The sequence below is a fragment of the Papio anubis genome, chromosome 6, assembly GCF_008728515.1.
Source record: "Papio anubis isolate 15944 chromosome 6, Panubis1.0, whole genome shotgun sequence".
NCBI lineage: Eukaryota > Metazoa > Chordata > Mammalia > Primates > Cercopithecidae > Papio > Papio anubis.
In genome coordinates this window covers 45,249,209-45,276,606 of record NC_044981.1, presented here as the reverse complement: position 1 = coordinate 45,276,606, position 27,398 = coordinate 45,249,209, and the positions used below count along the sequence as shown (strand labels likewise).

Genomic DNA, 27,398 nt, shown 5'->3' with positions numbered 1-27,398 from the left:
CTCCTGTCTCTCAGAAGTTCATAAGACAGGGATGTATCTTAGGGTACAAGGCCAGAGGTTCACTCAACTCTGAGTGACAGATGGTATGCTACACCCTCTGTTGGACTATGAAGAGAAAGTATGTGCCCTGCTCTTTATTTTGAAAGATCTTATCCCTTTAAAAATCTCTATTTTGGGTTTTTGTAATAATAGATGTATAATATATTAGTATAAGAGAACTGTAAATGACATATAGAATATGTTATTTACATGGAGATGCAAAGCACAGTTTGTGCAAGTGTGGTCTAGAGACCAGTACTTGATAAACTGGCTGGATGCTGATCAAAATGCATACCTCTGGGTTCTACCTGAACTTACTAAATTGAAACCTGTCTGTGTAGGAAGATGGGGGTAGGAGCAGGACAGGGAGCAATGCTGCAAAATATGCATTTTTCAACCAGCACCTTAGAACAGGAGTCCCCAACTTGTGGGCCATGGACCAGTGCTGGTCGATGGCCTGTTAGGAACCTGGCGACACAGCAGGATGTGAGCCATGGGAGAGCCAGCGTTATCGCCTGAGCTCCACCTCTTTTTGAATCAGTGGTGGCATTCGATTCTCATGGGAACTTGAACCCTATTGTGAACTGTGCATGCGAGGGATCTAGGTTGCATGCTCCTTATGAGAATCTAATGGCTGATAATCTGAATAGTTTTATCCTGAAACCATCCCCCCACTGTTCTCGCTTCTCCTGGTCTTCTAGAAAACTTGTCTTCCATGAAACCAGTCCCTGGTGCCAAAGAGGATGAGATCACTGCCTTAGAAGTACTTCCAAAGTATGATGCACATTTAGTCAGGCATAAAAACAATGTTTAGAAAATATCTACTAGCTTTTTAGAAAAGTGTTTACACTGGTGGCAGGAGGATCCCTCCCTGTATTTCTCTGGGTAGGTTAATGATTTTGCAGTCCAGGCTCATGTTTGCAGGAACATTCTTCCTGCTGCATTGTACCCTTTGTTGGGACTACAGGTTTGGAACAGAATTCTGTATCACTTTGTACCATCCTTCAAACCATCGTATGTTTAACCTTTCATTTGTTTATGTTTCAGCAGCTTATCTTGAAGCATAATATAGTATAGTGACAAGAACTGGGTTTGGGATTCAGAGTCTGCCTCAAATTCTTCAATTTGCCAGATTTTCAATCTATGTAGATTTTAAACCAGGTTTGGCCAGTTGTTTAACCTTTCTGAGCCTCCTTCTCTAAAATGGGAGTAGCTAACTAGTTCATGGAGTGTCGTGAAAATTAAATGACATTGTGCATTTAAAAAGCTTGTTAAAGGCCGGGCGCGGTGGCTCATGCCCGTAATCCCAGCACTTTGGGAGGCCGAGGTGCGTGGATCACGAGGTCAGGAGATCGAGACCATCGGGGCTAACACGGTGAAACCCCGTCTCTACTAAAAATACAAAAAATTAGCTGGGCGTGGTGGCGGGCGCCTGTAGTCCCAGCTACTCGGGAGGCTGAGGCAGGAGAATGGTGTGAACCCGGGAGGTGGAGCTTGCAGTGAGCCGAGATCGTGCCACTGCACTCTAGCCTGGGCGACAAAGGGAGACTCCATCTCAAAAAAAAAAAAAAAAGCTTGTTAAAAAACACCCAGCAGAGACCCTGTGATGGAGGTGTTTCTCAATAAGAGATAGCAATTAAAAATAGCAATAGTATCATCAGCAGCAGTAACAACAATAAACTTGCTGTAAGAAAGAAATCGTCCACGAGTTTCCCAGCATTAAGATAGTATTCTGCACAAAGTAGGTACCCAGAAACATTTGTCCAGTGAATGAATATCCTATTTGTGAATATGAATACATATACTGGGAAAAGGATAGGATTTCAAAAATAAAAATATGTAACCAAACTGCCAACACAACCTGATGTGTGACTATAGATCGAACCTCAACTGCTCTTGATAAAACAGCACCTTTCTGCAAAATTCATCCATTTTCTCAGAGATAGTCTATAAGTTCCCCTTACTTACTTTAGCAGGCAGTTATGCTTGTTTTTTTTTTTTTTGTATGTGTAAGTTTCATATCTGATGTAAATTTCTATATTCAGGATTTTTTTCCTCTTTTGACTTGAGACTCACCTTTAGTCAACAATTTCCTGTGACAATTTTCAGGAACATGCAGACTTTATTTATTGTAATGGATTATCCTTCAAAAACAAGAGTTATAACTGATGAATTGGTCAGTGCCTATAGCCTATTTACTGATATGCCCTAGTTCCATTTTTAAACCCAATTACTCAAACCACCAAACCAAATGCACACACATGCATGAGTGCATGCATGCACACATGCAGACACACGCACACATCTCTAATGGTTATGCATGTGGGATCTGAGCTGTGGACTTGTAAATATTATGTCAAAGAAAGAGGAAAAGGAAGAAAGAAATATTAGCAGTCTAGAGATAAATTAACCATATTTAGAGAAAGAAAGGAGACGAAAGAGAAATAGAGTGACTATGAATAAAACGTGTCCTATGTGCAGGCTTCTCATGACAGAAGCATCTTAGGATCTTCTGGTCCATTTTCTTCCTAGCATAGGGGACTTAATACTCACCAAGCTCTGCTCTTAAGTACTTAATTTGGAATACTTCATTTAATATGAGAAAATTGCACTGTCTCTGTTTTAAAGATAAGAAAACTGAGGATCAGAGAGATTAAGTAACTTACCCAAATTTCAATAGCTGGAAGTGGTAGAACTAGTACTTCAACCCAACAGCCTGGTGCCATAGCCCATGCTTTACCCTCTTAAGCAACTCTAATAGTGTGCCGCCTTAGGGATTCATTCATAACAACATGGATTACTACTGTTGTACTGACTACTCTGTGCCAGATACTGCGCTAAGTGCTAGACACAGAACAGTAGGTAAATGAGATCCTACCCTGGGGTGGTGTGCGAGGTGGTAGTATCACAGGACAGTGGAGGAGCCCGTAAATAGAGCATTGTAACACAGTTCAGTAGGTGCTTTGACAGGGGAGGAGGTGATGGGAGGTGTACACACAACTAGAGGGAGTCAAAGGGAGGCTTGCCAGCATGCCTGGCTTTTTATCATTTGTAGAGACAGGGTCTTGCTATGTTGCCTAGGCTGGTCTGAAACTCCTGGCTTCAAGGGCTCCTCACACCTCGACCTTCCAAAGTGCTAGGATTAGAGATGTGAGTCACTGAGCAGGTCGCTAGAATTTGGTCATTTCACAATGTCTACAGATCCCAGAATAGTATGGGGTGCACCACATTTTTGACCCTTTACTTGCTCAATGTCTACCTGAGCAGACCCTGAGTGTGAAGCCAAGAACTTAGCCAAAGCTATTTGAAGCTGATTCTTTAGGCAGAAGTCCTGACAATGAAGCATCTTGGCTGAAGATAATGATGTGTGGGGAGAGAAGAGATTACTCACAGATCTACTTATCTTCTCATCTGTCTGTAAGTGCTCCTTTAACTTTATACATTATGTTCTGATACAGTTTACGAAAATCCTGGGAACCAGACATCAATAGTTCCTGATATTTTGGTCCATTTTGGTCTGTAAGGGGTATAAAATAAAAATAAGGATGCTCTATCTCAGGGTTCTATTGGACATTTGTAAAAATCAGAATCACTTTGAAATTTCTCTTTGCAAAGCAGGAAGTCACTTGTTGCCGAGAGCAAACACTTGAGTCAACCGTTTGCCTCGTTAGAGGGCTTCAGAGCTGTGGCTTCTTGGCACATTTCTCTACATTTTAGAATGGTGTGAATCTGAGTCTTTACAGAATGGGTTATACAGGCGGAAATATGAGATCTGTGTCTCTAAGTGTTGCCAACTGGCTAAGGCTGAAATATATCCTAACGTCTTTATTTCCTCCATTGTAGATAAGGCAGGAGGAGGCTGGAAAATCAAAAATTCCCTTGAACGAAGGAGAATTGGAAGGATGGATAGGGAAGAAGAGGTCCTATGTGCTTATTTTCCCCTTTGCTTACCAAAATCCAACAAAAAGCAACTATCTTCTCTAATGTCATGGTCACAAACTAAATTTCTCAAAACAAATATTTAGAAGAAAAAGATAGACATGGAAAATATAATAGCAAGTGGCTGAATTAATCTTTAACATGAGTGAAGAATCAAGAGTTGAACCCCTTTACCCCAGGTTACACCAAAATCTGTGCACACTCAGTCCCAAAGTAAGTCCTGCAGAACCTCACATATGGGAAAAGTAAAAGTCAACCATTAGTATGGTTGGTTTAGCATCTAAGGAAAACCATATTTTTCAATCCGTGTTTGGTTTCAGATACAGAACTACAAATACCAACTGTATGTATTGAAAAAAAAAATCCACATAAAACTGGGTCCTTGAAATTCAAACTCCTGTTATTCAAGGGACAACTATAATTTAAAATCATAAGAAATAAGTTATCGTGAGCATTTTATAATCATTCTAGTAGTCTAAACTCCTCCATCTATAGTACTAAAATGTAAATGCCATTGAGAATATCTGGAAGTAGCTGGAAATCCTCATTCATCGAAAGTGGGTTCAATTCCATTGACAATCTCTATTACATACAGAAAAAATGGGCTAAATATATGTTTGAAGGTTTTTCAGCACTACATAAGTTTTCACCTTTAGTATGTCAGTAAAATTAATTAATTGAAGCTTCCCATTCCATGTCCTCACAAACAAAATTCAACCTTTAATGAAAGTCACTTTTGGATTTTGAAACAATGAGTTCAAAGGGAAGTTACTAAAAATAATTGAAATTAACATTGATTGTAAAGGAAATAAACAGAAAATTACTTTTATTGGACCCAAGAGACAATACTTTTTTTTTTTTTTTGTGAGATGGAGTCTCCTTCTGTCGCCCAGGCTGGAGTGCAATGGCGTGATCTCGGCTCCCTGCAACCTCTGCCTCCCAGGTTCAAGCAATTCTCCTGCCTCAGCCTCCTGAGTAGCTGGGACTACAGGCGCCTGCCACCATACCCGGCTAATTTTTTGTATTTTTGTTACAGATGGGGTTTCACCATGTTAGCCAGTATGGTCTCGATCTCCTGACCTCGTGATCCACCCGCCTTGGTCTCCCAAAGTGCTGGGATTACAGGCGTGAGGCACCGCACGTGGCCAAGACAATACATTTTAATTAACTTACTCTTTCTCTTCATTTGTTTAATTTTCACACAGGGATTTTAGTTGAAGTCACATATACTAATTTGTTTACATACTTATTTACTGTGTGTCTTCACAAGTCTCTACACTCTTCTCAAACCAGTGCCCTCCTGTTTCCCGTGCCCCTCCACACCTTGAGCCCACCTTAAGCTTCAACCCTGCCTGGCCCCAGTCAAGATACCCTGAAACTGGCCACTCAGCAAATCATGTTAAAGCAAGAGTCCTGCCCCACAGGTAGAAGAGAACCACTAGTTAAAGGAGCAAGCAATGAGTCCCCGGGACTTTTGCTTTTATATAATCAGAAAGGGCTGGGCATGGTGGCTCATGCCTGTAATCCCAGCAATTTGGGAAGCTGAAGCTGAGGGGATCATGAGGTCAAGAGATTGAGACCATCCTGGCCAACATGGTGAAACCCCATCTCTACTAAAAACACAAAAATTAGCTGAGTGTGGTGGCACGCACCTGTAGTTCCAGCTATTTGGGAGGCTGAGGCAGGAGAATCGCTTGAACCCGGGAGGCAGAGGTTGCAGTGAGCTGAGATTGCGCCACTGCACTCCAGCCTGGTGACAGAGTGAGACTTCATTAAAAAAAGAAAAAAAATCAGAAAAGTAGAAAGAATGAAAAATAAGGCTAGTTTTGGGGAGAGGCTTTGTGAAGGACTCTGTGGTAGAACATGTGTGGTCATCTCTAGATTTGCGGTTTTCAGAATTTGGTTTGCACAAGAGTTACCTGGAGAGTTTGTTAATGATGAAGATCTTAGGGCTGTACCTTGAGACTCTAGGTGGGGGAACTCACAGGAGGAACCCAGAAGTCCTGCTCAGGGGACACCCAAAGGGTTATTAAGCACCCTACCCATGTGGATCACTGCAACCTAGTGCAGTGATCATTAAGGTGCTGATCTCCACCCACCAAGATGCTCCTTCATCTAGTGGGATAAGGGGGTGGACTCCAAGATTTTATCACTGGCTCAGAAGACCACTCACTTCCAGTGGCCTCACCTACCAGAATCTGTTGCTTTTTTCACAGCAGCCCCAAATTTCTCCTTCTCATTGGCTTCCAAGATGATTGTCAGAGCCAAAAAATACAGAAATAGACAAGTGCTATTTGTCAGTCAACAGTGTTTATCAAGGGTTAAAGAGTTTAGGAGGAAGACACCACATTCAGCTCTGATTTGCTGCTTATGAGATGGCAGATGGTAGTGTCTGAGGCCAGCAGAAAGGAAGGGAAAGGGAGGATACTGCTGTAGAAGGCGCCCAGAATATTATTTTTCTAGCAAAGACTTTTCAGAATGAACACTGGAATTCGTTCTGCAGGCTTTCCAGAATTAAAGAATGTACATTTTCCCCAAACACTAAAATTAAACTATAAATCATGTTTATTCACAAGTTACATGTAATAGGAAACATTTCTGGTATTGATAACTCTGAATCAGTAGTCCCCAATCCCCAACTTATTAGCAGTCTTGCTTTCTGTGGTTTCAGCCACTCATGGCCAACTGGGGTCTGTAAATATTAAATGGAACATTCCAGAAAAAAACAATATAGAAGTTTTAAATTACATGCCATTCTGAATAGCATGATGAAATCTCACGCTGTTCATTCTGCCTTACCTGGAACACGAATCATCACTTTGTCCAGCATATTTCTGTCCATTAGTCACTTAGTAGCTTTCTCAGTTATCAAATCTACTATCAGGGTATGTATCGCAGCACCTGTGTTCAAGTGACTTTTATCTGACTTAACAATCACCCCAAAGCACAAGATTAGTGATGCTAGCATATTATATAACTGCTCTATTTCATTGTTAGTTATTGTTGTTAATCTCTTAACTGTGCCTAATTTATAAATTAAACTTTATCATAGGTATGCATGCATATAAAAAACATGGTGTATATGGGGTTTAGTACTATCGATGATTTCAGACATCCACTGGGGGCCTTGGAACGTATCCCCCTCAGATAATGGGGGACCACTGTGTTGCCTTGCAACTAGAATGGTGATGAATGGTTGGGAGAACTGAGGTACACATTTTAAGGAAGGAGCCACAATTGACCTGAACTGCTCTGCTTACTAAGATAAGAAAATAAAAGATTTAGTAGAAAACCCAATAGCATGAAATCTGAGACAGTGAGGGGCTGGGAAAACATGAGGTAAGCATCATAAGGGCAATTTCAGTGACACGGGAGAAAGATGGGCTTGATGCCACCCCATCAACACACACACACACACACAGACACACAGACACACACACACAGAGTCCTTATTTCCTGTACCTTGCTTCATGTTCTTCATAGCATTTTTGCTCATCAGACATATAACTCACTTGTTTGTTTATTGTCTGTATTTCTGTATCAGTCAAGGTCCTGGCAGAAAAGAAGTGACATTTTCAAAGGGTAACAGAAGAGGTAAGAGCAGTTAAGTCAACATAGAACTGGCAGCATCGAGCAGCCATGGGTTGCATCTCATTAAGCAAAAAGGGTCAAGAAGGGTGGGGAGGTAAGGGAGGTGTCAGAGGAACCTGCCAAGATCTGTGACTGTGGGAGAGGGGAATCCCCCAGGATCTGTGGCTAGAGGGGAGGAATACAATCACTGCCAAAACTGCTGCCTGCCAGGAGTTGGGGGGAGAAAATGCCAGGTTCTCCTGTGCTTCCATACTACAACATCCCGCTGGGATCTCCCACTCTCCCTACCTTCCATCACCCTCCCAGAAGACAAGGCACAGCAGAGTGCGGGGTTAGCCTCCTGGGGCACAGAGAAGGGCGAAGATGGACCTGGAGGGTAAAGAGAGGCTAGCCGGCACCTCCCGCAACTAGAGTGCAGACTCCTAGGGGACAGTTGTTTTCGTTACTTCTTATCCCCAGGGCCTAAAACAGTGTCTGGCATGTAGATTTTCAATAAATGTTTGATGATGGAATGAAGGTGTGCATGATTTGGAAAGAGAGAGATGTCGAAAGATTAAAGCAGTTTCCTAGCGTGTGTGATGTAAACCCACCTACTGCCACTATTATAGCAGACAGTTAGATTTACCCTTTCTCATAATGCTTTCCCATGAAGGAATATTTTGAGGAAGGCAGCTATGGCAGGCAGATCTGGAAGAAAAGATAGAGAAGATACGGCAAGGACCTCAGCACCATATGACCAACAACAAAACCACAAAGTCTGAAGGTTAATGCTTTAGATCTACAGGTGATAGAGGCACGGGAGCGTTCAAGCCCCAGCCAGCCCCCATCCCAGGGAGGAAGGCCTTGGGCATGGCGCAGCTCTGGGTTCCATCCTGACCAACTCAACCCCTCTGAGACTGATTTTCCTCATCTGTAAAATGGGGATGAGGACAGAATGCGGTGTTGTGAAGACTGAGCAGGACCTGACACACTGTACCTAGGGTGGTGTAAACAGTAGGAGCCATAAGGATTGTTTCCTGTGCAAGGCAAGTTCTCTAATTTTGAGATAGGTGTGGAAACTGCTGCAGTTGCTCTGCTTTCTGGGCTGGAGTCATTCATTCTGCATTCCTGATTAGGGAGAGGGTCAGGCGGTAATAGGACACCTCGTTCCGGATGGCTTCACCCCGTCCCCCTACAAGGCTTCCTGCTTCCTTCCTTCAGGGTCAGTGGAGTCAAAGCTTGTTTTCCTTCTCACTCCAGGTCAGCACCACACAACACACTTGTTTTTTACAGGTGGCCCTGGGGGCTTGGAACCGCACTGACAGACATCCGTGCAGCCCTTCCTTCCTCTGGGTCAGGGAGATATTTCCAGATGGAGTTGAATTCAGGAGCAGGTGAGGGACTTGGAGAAAAGGAGAAAGGCAAGATTAGCTTCCTCTGGAGAAGCTGGGAAATGCCTTAGTGAATCGGATTCATGTGGCCTTCCTTTAATATGAGCTCTCTCTCCACTTTTATTTGGTAGTGGCAAATTCTTCCTCTACCCTCTTTGGGTCTGTACCCCTACAAGTACTGCTCTCAGATAAAATAAATTAGGCTAATGAAGAGAGAATGAGGCACCTCTGAATGAAGGTCTCCTGTGCTTGCATGAAGAGCTCACAAGAGACACTCTGGAATCCGTGACATCAGGGTGGAGTAGTGGGGGGTTTCCCTCAAGTGCAGGCAATAAGGTGGTGCATTGTCTGTAGAGAATTTGAAATCAACAATAAAACTGACTAAAGCATTTTTAAGGATTATCGGTCAGGCTCAGTGGCTCACTCCTGTAATCTCAGCACTTTGGGAGGTCAAGGCGGGCGGATCACGAGGTCAGGAGATCAAGACCATCTGTCTCTACTAAAGATACAAAAAATTAGCCAGGCATTGTGGCACGTGCCCATAGTCCCAGCTACTCAGGAGGCTGAAGCGGAATAATCGCTTGAACCTGGGAGGCAGAGGTTGCAGTGAGCCGAGATCACACTACTGCATTCCAGCCTGGGCGACACAACAAGACTCCGTCTCAAAAAAAAAAAAAAAAGAACTATCACCATATGGTGGTGATCCCAAACAATGTCAGTGATAAAGTATTTTTCCTAAAAAATCTATTGAAGGTCTAAGTTCTTAACAATTGCTACCATTACCGGTGAGTTTCAGTAATATAAGCTGCTAATTAATGTACTTTTATTACTTACCTTTTAATAAATAGTGTTCTACAGAGAAGGTAATTCAGAAAACTCTCGTTTATATAGCAGCTCCTGACACAGAGGAACTCAGCTACACATGTTTGTTCCAAGAGTAAGTTTCTAAGGGTTTGGGACTGTTTGAGTTTGCCTGAAGTCTCTCCAGCCTCTGCAGAATAACACATCCCTGCAATTGAACAGCAGATTAAAAACACGCAATGTTAGCATGGTGGTTGTAAAGAAACTGAACACGTGTAGCTTCAATTCTGTCATTCTATGGGACCCTACAGAGTTTTTATTTTTGTTTAAAATTTAAAACAGTGCAGAGTGCAATCTTCAAGGCATACTATTATTATTTGGCATGTACGAATTTTAGTTCACACTTAAACATTTCACTGAATTTTAGTAGTAGCATAAAGTAGAATGTTTCCTTTTTTAGTCAATTGCTTTAAATCGAAAGAATTCGTCAAGCAAATAAGGCTTATTGCGGAAAATAGTGTCCTCATATAAAGAAGGGGAAAGTTCATAAAAGATCTAGTCCGAGTGTCAACTCTGCTAGATAGCTCCATGGTCCAGAATTGTGTGTGCTGGCTGCTCTCTAATTTTACGTACAGAAGTGTGAGTGTGTATGTGGCATAAGAGTGTGCATGCATGTGTGTGTATGTGTGTTTTTGAGAGACAGAGAGAGAGACATTAGTGGATTCAGGTGACTCAGGGGCAAGAGGTCACTCATAAGATTGCCCATATTTAGTGAGAGCCCAGAAGGTTCAAATGAAGAGTCCCAGACAAAGATGTGCCATAAAGTATTCACATACTGCTGGGTAAAACACAAAGTCTAGATCTTAATGGCTTTCAACAAAATGGAAAAGTGAACAATTTGAGGAATTCCGGAAGAAACTAAAAATAGATGTGGTTTTCCCTCCCTTAATATTCCAGGTCAGACGAGGCAAAATCAAGGGCTCTGGGTCTGGAATAATTGTGTAATTGTTGATATGTAGCTATGTTTTGTGTACTGTGCTTCAGATCCAAAAATAGTTTAGTGGTCCTGAGAGGCAGACTCTGATAAATAGAAGGTGATGTAGTTATGAAAGGTCTTGAACTTGGAAATGTGGACACCCTCATTGTGCTGAGATAGGCCATGGGAGCTGTGGAGGGCTGAGCAATTTCCATGAGTCCCGATGACAATCTGTACAATGCTAGACCATTTTGAATTGCAGTAGCAGCCACTGCGAACACCTTTGTCTTCAATCTCTTACCCTTTAAATTCCTAAAATAGAAAGCTCAGGCTAGAAAGCAGCGCAACTCACCTTCAGTAGTAGCAACCTGATCACCAGGCCAACTAGGTTGGTCCATCTCTCCGGGTTTGCCATTGTGGTATGAGACGGAACAGACCAGTGAATAAAGAGGGTACCAAAGTAATGACATATCCATGACTTGGACCTGGGGAGACAGAGAATTCAGTGGATTTAGGGGCAAGCAACTTGAAGTGAATAGCTAGTGCTTTTCTCCAGTATTAAAACAAGCAAGTTGTTTTGAACAGGAGTTACTTTACAGAACGATATGTGTAGCATCTGGAAATTATTTATCCTTGTATTTTCTTTAAAAATGATTCACTACAGGTAATATAAAAGTGGTGCTCTTGGATACCAAGACCTTGCTAACTATCAAGTTAATATTTAGTTCCCCTAAGCTCACTCACAAGCTCTGTGGTTTTGCAGCATTCCACATCTCTACGATTTTAAGAGGCACATTCTTCCTTCTCCCCAAGGAGTTGAACTTCAGAAAGTTTGATTAATTTTCATATATGCTTTGTTTTCCATTCCCATTACTGCTGCCTCCAACTTTGTGCTTCTTCTCAGTGATCTTATTTTTGGCCCCTTCTTGGCGATGCGTTTCAGAGCCATTGTTGTTTTTCATAGACACTGGCGTCGCCCAGTCTTTTTTTCAGATTTCTTTCTCAAGCAAACATTGTCATTGTGCATGACATATTATGTATTCTTGAAAGGGCATTTTAAAAAGAAGACGTCATTCCTCAGAGGAATTGCGAGGAGTCTTAGTATAGGGACGCGATTATTAGCCATCAAACAGGAGCCCAGGAGTAGTGACTCTGTGGGGAGGTGGGATGCATGCTTGAGAGTGGTAATTTTCACCACACGGATGACTCATCTCTGGTTGACCAGAAGGTGATACTGACCTAGCGATGTCACCCTTCTATTGTAGGTGTTATAATTATTGAGCATCTGTTATGTACTGGGAATTTCTAGCTCTTCCTTAGAAATTACTTTCACTGTAGCTAAGATTGTGGCATGGGGGAATCCTGTACCCCTGTTAACAAACAAGGGGCTTCGGGGGCATTAATGTGCACAGAAAACCCTTGTGTGGATATAGTAGCAACCACAACCATGCTGTGACTTTGCTTTGGGGTATACTGATTCCACTAACAGTATATATCCTACCAAGTGAAAAGAGATAAGAGGTAAAACAAAATCTGTCCTTGATTTACTTACTTATTTTAAAAGCACTAATTGAACACCTACTATGTTCCTTTTAGCAGTTACCTAGCATTTTAGTTTGTCTTTTCTTTTATAACCTCACCTCCACATGAGTCACTTCTAACTAATAATTTTTAAAACTCATGGTCAAAAAATAATTTTTAAATGATCAATTCTTGAGTGTTCAATTTGATCTTTCTTAAATAGGTTCATGTACTGCACATGAATAAAATTCAGAGGGATCCAGAAACTTGCGTGGTAAAAAATATGCCTGCTAAATCACATTATGTTTTAACTGTATTTCAACACAATTATTTTCATTTGTTATCTTATATATTCTGTTTCGTGCATTTACAAACATTATTCTGAGAAGGCTTACACAGCCTTCACCAAATGGACAAAGAGGTTTATGGCAAAAAAAAAAAATTGATTCTGTTTTAGTCTTTTTTTTTTTGAGACGGAGTCTTACTTTGTCACCCAGGCTGGAGTGCAATGGCACGACCTCAACTCACTGCAACCTCCGCCTCCCAGGTTCAAGCAATTCTCCTGCCTCAGCCTCCCGAGTAGCTGGGATTACAGGTGTTAGTCATTCTTTTAGTGAGAGTCAGTGAGATACAGACCCTCCCAGTCTTCATGTGACTAAAAATGTTTTTTATTTTGCCTTCAATCATGAAGGTTCTTTCAAGTGTGATACCCTGGAAGAAAGCACAGGCGAAAGAGGACAGTGGGCCCCTGGGCCAAGTCTTAGGCACACCTACGTAAGGAGACCGAGAGGAGGAACTGCCAGGGCAGGAGGAGAGTGAATGTCACAGAAGACACAGAATATGTCTTGTGGTTTATAAGAAGGTAGAAGTGGCCAACTATGTCAAATGGTGCTGCCGAGTTAAGGGAGATGAGAACAGCTAATGAACCGTTGGCTATAGCAACCTGGAGACTGGGGGAGCTCCCTGAGAGCAGCTGGGATGCAGAAGTGGGGAGGGGAGATGGATTTGACTGACTTTGAGGCTGGAGAGGGAGGTTAAAGAAGTGGAGATGAAATCTAGGTATTTGGCTCTTTAGTTAAGAGCTGTGAAGGGGAACAGAAAATGTTGCAGTAAATGAGGGGAAAGAGGAAGACATAATGTCAAAGAGATGCTCTATGTCTGTGTGCTGATGATGCTGAGGAAGTAACAGGGGACAGCACCCAGAGCCCAGTGGAAGAAGGGGCAGGCCTTATCTTCCTCTCAAACTGGAAAGAAGGCCAGAATGGGTAGGGCAGGTGCAAGAAGATTGAAAGTTTTTATGTAGGTAGATGAATGTTTATTATTTTTTTAAAAATAGCGTTTCCCTCTGTTGCCCGTGCTGGGGTGCAGTGGTGTGATCATGACTCACTGCAGCCTTGACTTCCCAGGCTTAAGTGATCCTCCCACCTCAGCCTCCCTGGTAGCTGGGACTACAGGTGTGCACCACTATGGCCGGCTAATTTTTGTATTGTTTCATAGAGATGGAGTCCCACCGTGTTGCCCAGGCTGGTTTCAAACTCCTGGGCTCAAGGATCCGCCTGCCTCAGCCTCCCAAACTGCTGGGATTACAGGCGTGAGCTGCTGCACCCAGCCAAATGTTTCATTTAATTGACTGTTTTTCCAACGAAATGTGAGGCAAGGGTACTGCTAAGACTGAAGAGAGAAGAGAAGGTGTGAAATGGCCCTTTCAAGGAGTGAGAAAACTAACACAAATAATAGGATTGCCAGGTTATGTGGCCATAACAGTTCCACTGATAATGGGCAGAATGATTTTTACATGCAAGCTGTATGCCAGCCTATAAATAACTGCTGTCTGAAATACCACCCCCACACCATTTCCCACTTCTTTCTACCCTCATTGTCCTCCTGTTATCTCTACTGCCGTTCATGTTACATCTTTAACTGCTGGTTTAAATTAATTCACACTAATATGGAACTCACTGGAAATGGAAATGAACAATATCTCAACATTTCAAAGATATTTGAGTCAGAGTAGGGGCAGTTTCTCCAGTTAAAGCAATTTGTCTCTAAAAGTGTAATTTTAAGGAATGAGATGCAGATAAACAGGTTTTTCTGTTGCTTTCCAAATCCTGCTACAGAAGTGACAGTTTATGCTTCTGATGTCACCTGGCATCTTATTTTTCATACTATGGTGCCATTCACTACACTTTCAGTTAAAAGCTGTATTCTAATATGTTAAAGAGAACCACTTAACATTCTTCCATGAAAGAATATAGGCCCTGGAGGCTGGCTGCGGTGGCTCACACCTGTAATCCTGGGACTTTGGGAGACTGAGGTGGGTGGATCACCTGAGGCCAGGAGTTCGAGACCAGCCTGGCCAACATAGTGAAACCTCATCTCTACCAAAAATACAAAAATTAGCTGGGCATAGTGGTGAGTGCCTGTAATTCCAGCTACTCCACAGGCTGAGACAGGAGAATTGCTTGAACCCAGGAAGCAGAGGTTGCACTGACCCAGAATGGTGCTACTGCAGTCCAGCCTAGGCAACAAGAGTGAAACCCCATCTCAAAATAAATAAGTAAATAATAATAATAATAAAACAATAAGAAGAATATAGGCCCTGGAAACATTGAGCTAATTTATTTAGAGTGTCATTTCTTGCTCTAAGTCATGAGCCAAACATCGCAAGGTAAAGACTACAAGTTTAACCCAAGTTTAATATTGCCTCTTTCTCTGCTCAGAAATCACTACTTCATCTTAGATATTAGGTATATGGATAACTACCGAACCAGTACCTGTGAAATTGTCCCAATTTAGAGGTAAGAGAAAGGAGTATCTTAATAGTCCTCCTTGGGAAGAAACTATCTTTAGAAAAATACTGTGATAAACACTTAGAAAGCAATTGAGACTCAGACCTCTAAGAGAGTAGAAGTCTCATGCATAAAGTGAGGGATGGAATATGTTTGTTACCCCCATAGATAGAGGAGCCAATGGGAGAAGAGTAGAGAATACAGGGAAGAAGGGAAGAGAGGTCAGCGAGATGGTAGGTCGCTGGCATTAGAGAAGGTGGGAGTCTGTGGAATGCTCAGCGAAGAGGTGGTCAAAATATCCCAATAGAATAGTAACATCCACCCTTCCAATCACAACTTGGTTATTTTTCTGGTTGTAAATATGACTTTAGTCACTCCTTTACTCCCAAACTTTAGGTTCACATTTACTGGGTGTGTGGTGAAATTCAAAAAAGGGGCTGTTTTTCTTTCGTACCAACCTAGAGCCACACAGACACAACATACTAGGAGTGTGGCAGTTCTATAGGTTGACCGGGCCAGGAGAATCTAAACATCCTTAGGAATTCCCAGGCGCCCTGAGGTGGGCTCTGAACTTCCACAAGCTGGGGTAAAGCAATTTTATCTAGAATTTTGATAGACCAGGATTCACAGCAGGCATTTGGTTTATGCTTCGTTCTGAAACCCTCATCTGACTTGGGTCAGTTCTTCTGTCCCCTCAAATGTTCCTGTGGTTTTCACCCCACTTTTCAGTATCTCCCTGGGTAAAATTAGGTAAAAACCAAATTGAAGCATTTTAGCCAGAGCATAGACTACACTTCTGTCTCAGAAGGGCAATACAGCTATTTGGCATGATGTGAGCTTAATTCTGGCCTAGGGAGGTAAAACGTGGAGAAACTTCTTCAATAAAGCTTGCTTGTTGACTTATTGATGACAAAGCTTTGTTTATGGGTATTGTCTGAGAAGGAGGTTTCAGGCCTTTATCACCTGTTATGATGTTGTTCTGAGTACTCTATGAAAGCTGGGACCTAGGTGAGTGGGTGGGACTTGGGGGTTGTGGATGGAAAAGAGACTGCTTAACTGTTGCTGGTCTACTTCTGTGATAATAATGTTAACAAGGAAATTATGTTGCTGGCTTGCATCAGAAGTGTATTTGTGTTAACTAAATAAAGAGGGGATAAATGCTGACAGATTTTTTTATTGTTCTCGTCGTTACAGAAGTGTAACAGGACTTTACCTCCATGTGTCCTTATTCTACTTAGAACCATTATTTCTCCTACCAGAAAATTGGGGATGGGAATGCATGTGTTGGTGGGGACTGGGGGTCACCAGAGCATAAGGTAACAGCATGGGATGCAGAGACAGAAGATCTAAATTCTAAGTCTGTCTCTGACACTAATGCTGCTTGTGACCTTGGTTAAGCCTTTCAACTTTAATACTAGATATTTGGAACAAATGATCACCAGCTATACCCCCCGCCCACCCTTTGCTCTAACATTATTTGATTCTGATTTTCTCCTGGCGTGGATGACTCTTAGTACATATTTGTCTAGTGGTTTTGGCATTATGACTGTTCACTAATCGCCTTAATAAATTCTGAGGAAATTATCTCTACAAACAGAGGTAAAAATGAGGGAAACTTTTTTGGGAGTCAAAGGAAAAGCTGAAGCACTGAAAATAGCATAGAATGATGGAATTTGGATGGGAGATGGTGTTGTGAGGACAGGACTTTGCAGTCCCAAGCCAGGATTCTGCCTGATGTTTGCAGATCAACCTCGCTGTTACTGCAGTATACGGTATCCACCAGTGCAGAGAGCCCGCACCCAGGATGCACGGTAAAGAAGCAGAGGTTAAAACAGGAGTGACTGCCCAGTGTGCATGGACAAAATGACATGTGTACATTGAGAGGAAAAGTGTTGCTTCCTTCTAAATAGATTCCCTCCTAGGCCAAGACAAGAAGGAATGCCATGTCCTCAAATACCTGCTCTTCTCCATGGGACTGGGTTGGAGGGGACTGAGGGAGGAAGAGTCAATGACAAGTCGATGACTCTGAAATTCTGTGCATCACAGCTGAGGTATGTGGATGACATATGTCACACCATGGGGATCAGAAATGACTTCCTGCTACATAGACAGCATGCCATCTCTAAGAACTGAAAGTGGAATGTGAAGGCTGTGGATGGCTCACAGGCCATTGGTGGTCAGCACTCTCCAAGAATAGATCAATAAGGGTCAAGAGAAAAGTGTGGATGACACCTCAATGAACCATACCTCAAATCTGCACTGTCCCCCCTCACCCGAGGTGCTGTCTCTCCCTCTCCCAGGAGATGGCAGAGGGGGTAGTGCTAGGAATAGAGTCCAGAAAACGGTCCCACTTGGAGGGTGACTTGGATTTCTGGCAGAAGCTGGGGCCATCACTGGAGTCATAAGAAGTGCTGGAAGGCAGCTGTCAACTGTGTCCAGTTGGCTCAAAAGATGGAAACTTTGCAATCTTCCATAGCAAAACAACATCAATGTCTGAGAGACGCATACACAAAGAAGGTGTAATAACACCGTCTATTGGTGGAATGGGTGCAGTAGCAGCCAGTGCAAATAAAATCTGAGTGGCTGCAGCTAAGCACAAATATGACCAATTCCATTAGTGGAGGCTCTGCCAAAATATACACACCCGAGATAAGAATAAGACCATTTGTATACTATGAAACTGCCCAGTTATTTGCCGGTTCCTTCCTTGCATAAGGACAGGTCAGTGCCAAAGGAGAACTTTCTTGGCCTCAATGTAGAAATACCAAAAGAGAGCTGACCTTGGGTCAAAAGGGTTGCCAACATCTGGTTATGGATTAAAAAATAAGAGAAAATTTATCAAAGCAGGGCTTACCCTGTCAAGATGTGGAGGTAGGAGAATTTCGCAAGTTGAACTAATATGTACTTTAGCTATGCTGGCCAGGGCTGTGGCATTAATAACTTCACTTGTGCATTACACTTTCAAATACTCCTCTGCAATGAATCAGTTAAGCAGGCAACAGAGTTTTGCTCTTGTCACTCAGGCTGGAGTGCAATGGCGCAATCTTGGCTCACTGCAACCTCTGCCTCTCAGATTCAAGCGATTCTTCTGCCTCAGCCTCCTGAGTAGCTGAGATTACAGGCACCGGCAAACACTCCCTGCTAATTTTTGTATTTTTTAGTAGAGATAGGGTTTCACCATGTTGGCCAGGCTGGTTTCGACCTCCCGACCTCAAGTGATCCACCCGCCTCAGCCTCCCAAAGTGCTGGGATTACAGGCATGAGCCCCTGCACTCGACTTGGGAGCTTACCTTCTAGTGCAGGGATGCAAGGTGGATACATCCAGCAAAATTTACAAGTGTAATATAGTGTACCAGAGATGATATGGAAAACTAAAGCAAGTGGGGGGGATGTGGAGGGATGAAATGTAAGATATGGCTGTCAATGAAGGCCTCACTAAGACAGCAATGTTGGGGCAAAAGTGAGAATGAGGCGACGGAGTGAGTCTTGAGGAAACCTGTACAAAGAACATCCCTGGAAGGCAGAGAGAACAGCAAGTATGAAGACCCTGAAATGCAGACTGCCTGGTCTGCAAGGAGGCCAGTGTGCCTGGAGCAGCATGAACAATGGGGACAGAAGGTGGTGCAGATCATGTAGGTCTCACTGGCTATTGAAAGGACTTGTGCTGTGACTGCAGGAGATGAGTTGAGCACAGGTGGACTTTATATAACTTGTATTTTATAAAGACCATTCTAGCTGCAGTTTTCAGAACAGACTATAAGGGGCAAGAGGAGATGCACAGAGACAGGGAAGACACTGGTAATTATCCGGTCAAGAGATAGTGATGGCTTGGATGAGAATGACAGCAGCAGAAGGGGTAAGAAGTGCCAGATTATGCATGTATTTTGAAAATAGAGCTAACAAGATTTGATGGCAAATTAAATGTAAAGTGTGCAAGGGAGGACTCAAAGATGACTCTCAGGGTTCTGATCTGGGTAACTGGAAGGATGGAGATGCCCTTTGCTAATATGGGAGAGACTGATGGTATAGCTAGTTTGGGAGGGATGATCAGGAGTTTAGTTTGGGACATGTTCTGTTGGAGGGCCTACTGAACAACTGAATGGAGATATCAAGTAGGCAGTTGAATACATGAGTCAGGAATTCAGGTGAGAGGTCTGTGATAGAGATAGACATTTGGAAGTCATCAGCAAAAAGATTTAAGCCAAAATTAGTAGAGATTACCTGGGAAATAAGTGTCAACAGAGAAGCGTTTCAAAGACTGAGCTATGAGACATTCTTATGTTAAGAGGAAGGACCAGCAATGGAAAATGAAATGGAGAGTTTAATTTCACTTGCTTTTACTGATAACCCACTATATACCAGCACTATAATAGGAGCTGGGCATAACATAAATGAGACCAGTGTCTGCCTTCAAGGTGCTGCATTCAAACAAATGGATTTTGTTTGAATGCAGTGTGGTAACTTCAAAAAGACATGCATCTGGCAGTGTGAGATCAGGGAAAAGAAATACTTGGCTCAGGCTGGGAGAAATAGGAGGGTCCTTGGAAGAAATAACACTTGGAACTTAAAAGGAGACTAAATGTTACCTGTGTGAAGAAAGGAGAAGGGCAGGAGTGAAACAGCTGGGAACATGCTGGAAAATACGTATTTATTTGGTGCTGAAATTTCTTCATGAGAAACTAGGAGCTTTGTCTCTAATGAGACTGTACCTTACAGTCATGAGAGATATTTCATATTAAGAAACATAGATAACCTGACTGGTGAATTATTCTGACTACATTTGCAGTTTGGTTGAAGAAGTTTGGGTTCAGCCACCAACACCAACATTTTAGGATTCGGGAAAACGGCCTCTGTGACAGTCAATTCCAGCCGTAGCTACGACGGGGCAGGGTCTCTCCATCCACAGCTCATTCTGGGTTGCCGCTGAGGCCATATGGTGGTTCCCTTTTTTATTTGCTTTTGTTTTCATTGTAATGTGTGCGCAGCAAGCACACAGTGTTCCTAACAACAAGCAGGGACCCGTGGACGAGAAGAATTGCTCCTCAGAGAAGGAAAGGGACAGTCACTTTGACAACGCCCATTCTATATTAGAGAGCCTGCTGCACCCAGCAACCAAAACACAAGCAGGAAAACAGGCAGCATTTGCCCAGGAACTGTGTCCCTCAGCAGGCTGTTTCTTAAGTCAGGGTGTATCCAATCCAAGCTGTAGACTACAGCTGAGAATCAGTATCTAGAAGTGGAATAATAACATTTTGAAGTTCATCCTCTTCTTGCCCAAATACTCTGGTCTCAAGCCTAAGTCCCGCTGGTGGTTGCTGACTTGCCCCAGTCTGATAGCATGACAAGGGAAGGCAGCTGGAGGGGAGAGAGGATGAACTTGGAGGCACTGGAGCCCAGGGCTCCAGAGAACAATGAACAGTTACTAAACTCTTCCTCTTCAGTTTCAGCAGAGTCTGTAAACTCAGTACGATTGTCATCCCACTTTCACACATTATAAAACTGAATCTCAGGGCCAGGAGCAGTGGCTCATGCCTGTAATCCCAGCACTTTGGGAGGCTGAGTCAGGGGATTACCTGAGGTCAGGAGTTTGAGACCAGCCTGGCCAACATGGAAAGACCCCATCTCTATTAAAAATACAGAAATTAGCCAGATGTGCTGGTAGGCACCTATAGTCCCAGCTACTTGGAAGGCTGAGGCAAGAGAATTGCTTGAACCCAGGAGGAAGAGGTTGAAGTGAGCCAAGATCACGCCACTGGACTCTAGCCTGGGCGACAGAGCGAGACTCCATCTAAAAACAAAACAACATTGAATCTCAATAGGGTCAAGTAATGTGTAAGAATCGCTTGAACCCGGGAGGAAGAGGTTGCAGTGTGCCAAGATCGCACCACTGGACTCTAGCCTGGGCGACAGAGTGAGACTCTGTCTAAAAACAAAACAATATTGAATCTCAATACGGTCAAGTAATGTGTACGTGGCCACATAAAATTGGTGGGACTAAAGTGTCAATTCCTACAGTCTGACTCCAGAGTCCCTTCTTTGACACTATGAAGAATTCTCTGAAGATGCTCTTGGGACTACCTGCATGGGACTCACCTGAAGCATTTATTTCCAATGCCGATTCCAGGCCATTCATCAAATTTTCTGTGGGCAGAGCTCCAGAGTAGAGAGTCAAACAGCATTTTCCATCTGTGTTCTGACCTTGGGAAGGTTTCTCCTTGGGCCTCAGTTTCCTCTCTTGTAAAATGAGGATCAGAGGGGTCACTTCCAGTTCAAAAATGAGCTGACTATAATTCATCTTTAAACCCAACAACCTGAATGCAGCCTGCCAAACAGGCCTTTACCATATATCTCGTTATCTTTAAATATCCGTGTTACCGAGTGGTATTTTAAGTACCACTAAATTTATACTTTGATACACAAATACTCACGGAGTTTCCCTGGAAACCTAGGAGAACTGGACATCCCTCCAATGTGGCATTTTTGAGGTACAGCCCTCCCGCGGGGGGAGGACTGAACAACTTCTTTAGATCTCTTCTCTTCTGCGGATTCTTTTATTCTCTGCTTTCTTGGCACTGCTAAAGACAAAGAATTCATCGCTGGTCTTCATTTTCCTTCACTCTGAAATTACAATCTAATTTAGTGGTCATCTTTTAAGTTGAAACCAGGCATCTTGTACCTCTCATTAGCTCTAACCTATGTTTGGTTTGCTCTGGTTTTGCTTTTCTGATTTTTTTCTTTGGAGAAAGGGAAGTGAGAACTAGGGGCATTGACTAAACAAGTCTGTCCACTTGGTGGAGAGGTTTCCAGATAAGAAGGATCTGAAGGACTTCCCATGGGCGTGAGGGAAATCGCACACGCCATCCGGGGAAGAGGACCAGGAAATCACTTTTTGTTTTTAAAACAGCAGCGCGGCTCTCAGGGATGACTCTGTGAGGCTGGGAGGATCATAGCTGGGGGAGGCCTCAGTGAGGCTGAGCGTGGGAGCGGAGCTGCTAGTCCTGTCTGAAAACGCGAAATGAGTCTTGCTTGGTTCTCCCTCCACTGGGCGTGAGGCCCCCTGCCCAGGAGGCCGCAAGACAAATGGCCCCATAGTGGAAACTGGGAAGCTTTTAGGCATCTGATCAGAGCAGGAGCCAGCCGGGGGACCGCAGTGCTGGACAGGTAACAGACATTTCTCCTACTACGGTCTGTCACTCTGTCTCCCTTTGTAGCAAGAGCTCAGGGGCTCCTAAATCACTTCTCTTAAGACATCTTCCACTTACGATCCTCTTTGCCTGCTTTTCTTTTGCGTAGCTATGATATGTATGTTGGGAACGTAAAGTACGTCCAGTCAAGACTGTTGTGCACACTGTTGGTCCAGTTAATGAGACTATGTTAAAGGAGACGGAGTATTGAGCAACTAGCTGGGATCCTTTAGGATTTTCTTTATAACAGACTTTTTTTTTTTTTTCCAAACAAGTTCTCTCATCCTTAAACCAGAAAATACTATAAAAACCAATGCATTCATGAGCTACTGAGCTGCTGCTCTTGCCAAGAGCATTTCAGGGCCAGGGGGCCATTGCTGTGGTCGGGCTGAAGAAGGTCGGGCTGAAGAAGGAAGTTGCAGTAGGAGCCCCGGGTATTCGCTCAGCTCCCGGAGAGTCGTTCCAAAGGGCAAGGGATGACCTTAAAAATGTAAAATGTAGGCTGCAGCCTCCCACCGAGGACTGAGGGGAAAGGAGTTTGTAGTCAGCGTTAGGAAGGAGGTCAGTAAAAGTGCGGGGGCTTCAGGGCCAGGCTGACTCGTTTTTAAAGGAGCAACTCTATGATGTGCAGTTTGCTTACACCATGTTTTCTCATACTTCAGAAAGGCGAGCCGCGCCACTTCACTATAGCATTTTTTCTTTCATAAAGGGCTAATGTAGTTGGTGTTTCAATGAAGGTTATTTTTGAATTACACAAATAATACTTGACTATATTCTTATCATAAAAGAATAACTCTAAATAGGTTTTATTTTTTATTTTTTTTTGAGATGGAGTCTTACTCTGTCACCCAGGTTGGAGTGCAGTGGCACAATCTTGGTTCACTACAATTTCTGCCTCTTGGGTTCAAGTGATCATCCTGCCTCAGCCTCCTGAGTAACTGGGATTACAGGCACCTGCCACCACACCCCGCTAATTTTTGTATTTTTAGTAGAGATGAGGTTTCACCATGTTAGCCAAGTTGGTCTCGAACTCCTGACCTCAGATTATCCACCCGTCTCAGCCTCCCGAAATGCTGGAATTACAGGCGTGAGCCACTGCAACGGGTCTTCTCTTAACAGTTTTCAATTGCACCCCCAATATACAATCTTTTCCCCTCTCCAAACATTACTCTATCAATTGTTTTCTGTGTTACCAGTTAAGGGCTTTATTTTCTGTTCTTCTGAGCTCTTAGGACAAGCCGGGGCACAGGAGTACAGTAAATTCTCATTGTCAAGTTCATGTGATGATCCTAAACTCCTTCCTCTCAGTGAAAGGATAAAATGATGCATGGGAAACATGAATAGCGCTTTTAACTCTTAGAAAAGTCTAAAAGAGTTTTACTCATGTTTACCATTACTATTTTGTGTTGGTTTTGGCTTTGACAATTAATAATGTTAATAACAACCTCCTAAGGATTAAATTCTAGATTTGCCAATTAGTGGTTTGGGGTTTTCCCTTGAAGGCCATCAGAGGTTTCTTACTCTAGAAATGAAAGGGGAGAAAATAAAATTACAGGAAATTAACTAGATAGATAATAACTAGTGGCCCAGAGAAGGTAAAGATAGGAGAGACTGCCCTTTTATTCAGTGGATAATAAATGCATTTAAGAGATGGGTTCATTTTCCATCTCTTTTAGTCTTCTGTAAAAGGGTGGCCTTCCCTTCCCCACCAACAATGTTAAGAGACAGGCAAATAAAGAAAACATCACTATGAACAAGTTGGCACAGCTTATGGAGAGAGTCTTTGGGAAAAAGGTATAAATAAGCAATGTCAAATCCAAGAATAATTACAAACACTTTCCGTAGCTATTTCATATTTTCTTGTTCTTTACAGGATTTCTCCACCCCAAACTATAGGGCCACTAGGCCTTGCTGATTTTGGACATTCTGTAAAATTTGCCTGCCTTTGTCCCTTCTCCAGATGTCTGGCTACTCTGATGAATCATTTCTTCCTAGTGCATGGTGTTAGCCACATGAGAGACCTCCACTGAGGCCCTGTAGACTAACACTGCCTCACTCACTGAGTGTGGGTTTATTGACTGTGATATAGTAACCTCACTTACTGTGCTATGGGGTACTTGGGGGCATTTTGGAGCAGTTAAAAAATATCCCATGGGGTCCCACCTCCTCGAATTAATGAGGCTAATCTGTCTCCTCCTAAATATTATGCATTCAATCTCTTGTATTTATATGCAACTTTTTAGCTATCAAAAGACTTTTATGCCTCTTCTTTCTCCATGTCACAGGTAAAGCAGGCAAGTTATTCTCATCTAATGGAATACAAAAACAAGAGGTTCAGAGGTTAATTTATTTGCCTCACATGGCACAATGAATTTTTTTGGAGGACTGAGATGAGAAGAAACTCAGATTGCTGTCTTTGCAGTCCCATTGTTTTTGTCAGTACTATGAGGATAAAAGTCACGTGGAATAGAGAATTAATGTGATTGACTGGATTCTGTCAGCTTTGTAGCCACATGGTAGATGTTCTGCAGGGAATCTGAAGTTAGACTAAACTATTGCCTTGTCCAGATATTAGCAGGTTCTATCACCTGCTGTCCGTCGGCGTCACCCTAGGAACTTAACGAAAAGAAAACAATGTTTAGACACTTTGCCAGAGAAACTGAATCAGAATCTCTGAGGACGGGGCCAGGGCATGGTTAGATTTTTTGTTTGTTTGTTGTTTTTAATCTCCAAAGTGATTCTATAGGGCAGCTGGGGTTGAGATTGACTGAGTCTGGGCTGTGTGAGATACAGTGGCTAAACTGAGAAGCAGAAGCAATGGCTGTTTATGAAGCCAAGAAATTAGGGCCAAAAGTGTCAGCAGCAGTGCAGATCATTAGAATTCTGGCTGCTGCTGTTTTTTGGAGGAGCAGACACAGCTGCACGTCAGAGTGAAGAGGAGATTTCCGACACCTCCAACAATGGCACTGACTTTCCAGTTTTAATTGGAACATCCCTGCTGACTTCACTGTAGATACGTAGGCTCCCTGAGACTTGCAGATTTTACAAAGGCAGATTAAATGTTCTAGATAAACAGGATGTGCTTTTCTAATGCCAGATGACTATCGGATCATAGTTTTTATTCAAGGTCATTTTGCCATGTTGTATCCCAATCCCAAGAGAAAGGGGGAAAAAAGAAATACTAATTATCGTTTGCATGAGCTGCCGCTTTCTGGATTGCACTAAATATGAATAGACAATAAGTCACAGCTGTTTTTTAATTATAACATGTTCCCCTACAGCCTTTTCCCCATTGACGTTTCTTGATACAGTTCAAGTTAGCATCTCTCGTCAGTGCAATGTTTGTCTCCTTGATAGAGAGGGCTACAGGGCCTGTTCAGTATTTATGTCAGTTTCCCCAGGACCTACGAGTTTCTGCACAGAGTAGGTGCTCTAATAAGGATGATTGAGTTAAATATACATATTAGCTAAGGGCACACCATGATTCACAAGTTACTTATCAGCTCAACACTTCAGATCACATGGTCTGACTCTGGTCATGATGGTTAAAATAATTGGAATCTTCCCTATGTCCTAAAAGATAATCGCCAACGTGAAATCTTTAAAATTACAGCCTAGTGGAATCACCTACTCTGGAGTGACTTGCTAAGTGCCGTGGAATTGCAGAGGCAGAGAACCTCTCTTCTTAATCAGCTTAGACTCTTAGTGGAAAGCAGGTTACAGGCATTGAGAATTTTAATAACAAACACTTTTTTTGACTGATTTTTTTTTCAATTGTTATACTTTAAGTTCTGGGGTACATGTGCACAATGTGCAGATTTGTTACATAGGCATATATGTGCCATGTTGTTTTGATGCGCCCATCAATTCATCATTTACATTAGGTATTTCTAAGAAAAACCCAAACACTGCATGTTCTCACTCATAAGTGGGAGTTGAACAATGAGAACACATGGACACGAGGTGGGGAGCATCACACACAGGGGCCTGTGTGTGGGGGTTAGTGGAGGGATAGCATTAGGAGAAATAACAAACAATATTTATCGAGTACTTGCTATGTGCCAGGCACCATACTCAGTGTTTTATAAAGACGATTGTTAACCCATTTAGTTGTTCCAATAATCCTATGCCTCAGATAAAATCATACTCCCCATTTTACAGATGGGGGAATCCAGAAAAGTTAAGTAAATTACCTGAGACAAAAAGCTAGCAAATAGAGGCACGTTAGGATTCCACCTCAGGCAGTCTGACTTCAGAGTCCATATGCCTAATTACTGTGCTAGGCACAAAAACACACAGTGCCGAAAAGTGATCCACATGGCAGGACCAGATGAGGAGCTGAGGAGAGAAATGCAGTGCATGCAGTGGAAAGATCTATCTCTGGGGAAGACAAGATAAGAGACAATATGCCATCAAGGTCAGAGTTCAGACTTTGGAGACAAACTTGGCCACTTGCCAAGTATGTTTATTTAGCCAAAGCTCAGTGTTTGTTTAGCAATGGCTCAGTTTCTTCATCTGTAAAATGAAGATGATGATACTTCTCATAACACAGGATTATAAGGACTAAATGAGTCTAGTGCATGTGTAGTACTTAGCCTAACGCTTGCCATATGGCAAGTGTCTGGCACACAGCAAGTGCTTGATAAATGATAGCAATTGTTGTTACCGAATGAATAAGCAAGACCTGAAATGATGAGTAAAGTTTAGAAAGGAGAAACAGATTATTTCAGCTGCCAAGAATAGTGTAAGAAGAAGCTTCAAGGTAGCAATGCATTCCACCAGGATTTTCTGTTAATATTTATGACGAAAGAAGGTACAATAAAAGCTGGGAGTGGGTCAGTTTGTTCTATACCCAAGTGTTATGGGAGAAAAATTGATAGAGCTCATTTTACATTAGGTCATGGTGATCATGCTTGCCTGGTGAATTAGCTTAAATATTCTCTGGGCATTTGCAAATATTTAAAGTATTTAAATATGACACAGTCACAATTTAGGAAGAATAGTGTTCTGGGCAAATAAATTCCCTGCTGTTGTGTTGGATTATTGATCAGGGAAGAAAGGAGGGAGGGGCCCATTCAGGAGATTATTACAACCATCTAGATGTAAGATGATAATGTCCGAACCAATGTGGTGGCCCAATGTCCAAACCAGTGTGGTGAGATGACAATATCCAAACCAATGAGGGGCT

At 42.7% G+C, this 27,398-nt stretch overlaps 1 protein-coding gene across 6 annotated transcripts in view; it reads left to right on the top strand.

Annotated features, from left to right (window-relative positions):
- ADGRF5 (adhesion G protein-coupled receptor F5) overlaps window positions 1-27,398 on the top strand; it is a 102,784-nt gene that overhangs the window by 10,186 nt on the left and 65,200 nt on the right. For 4 of the 6 annotated variants that reach the window (XM_003897696.5, XM_009205326.4, XM_009205323.4 and 1 more), the window contains exon 1: window positions 21,820-22,187. The exons of the other annotated variants lie outside the window; for them this stretch is intronic. The gene's annotated coding sequence lies outside the window, so the exon portion shown is untranslated. Of the gene's footprint in view, window positions 1-21,819; window positions 22,188-27,398 lie in introns of those variants that run through there. 6 annotated transcript variants of the gene reach the window in all.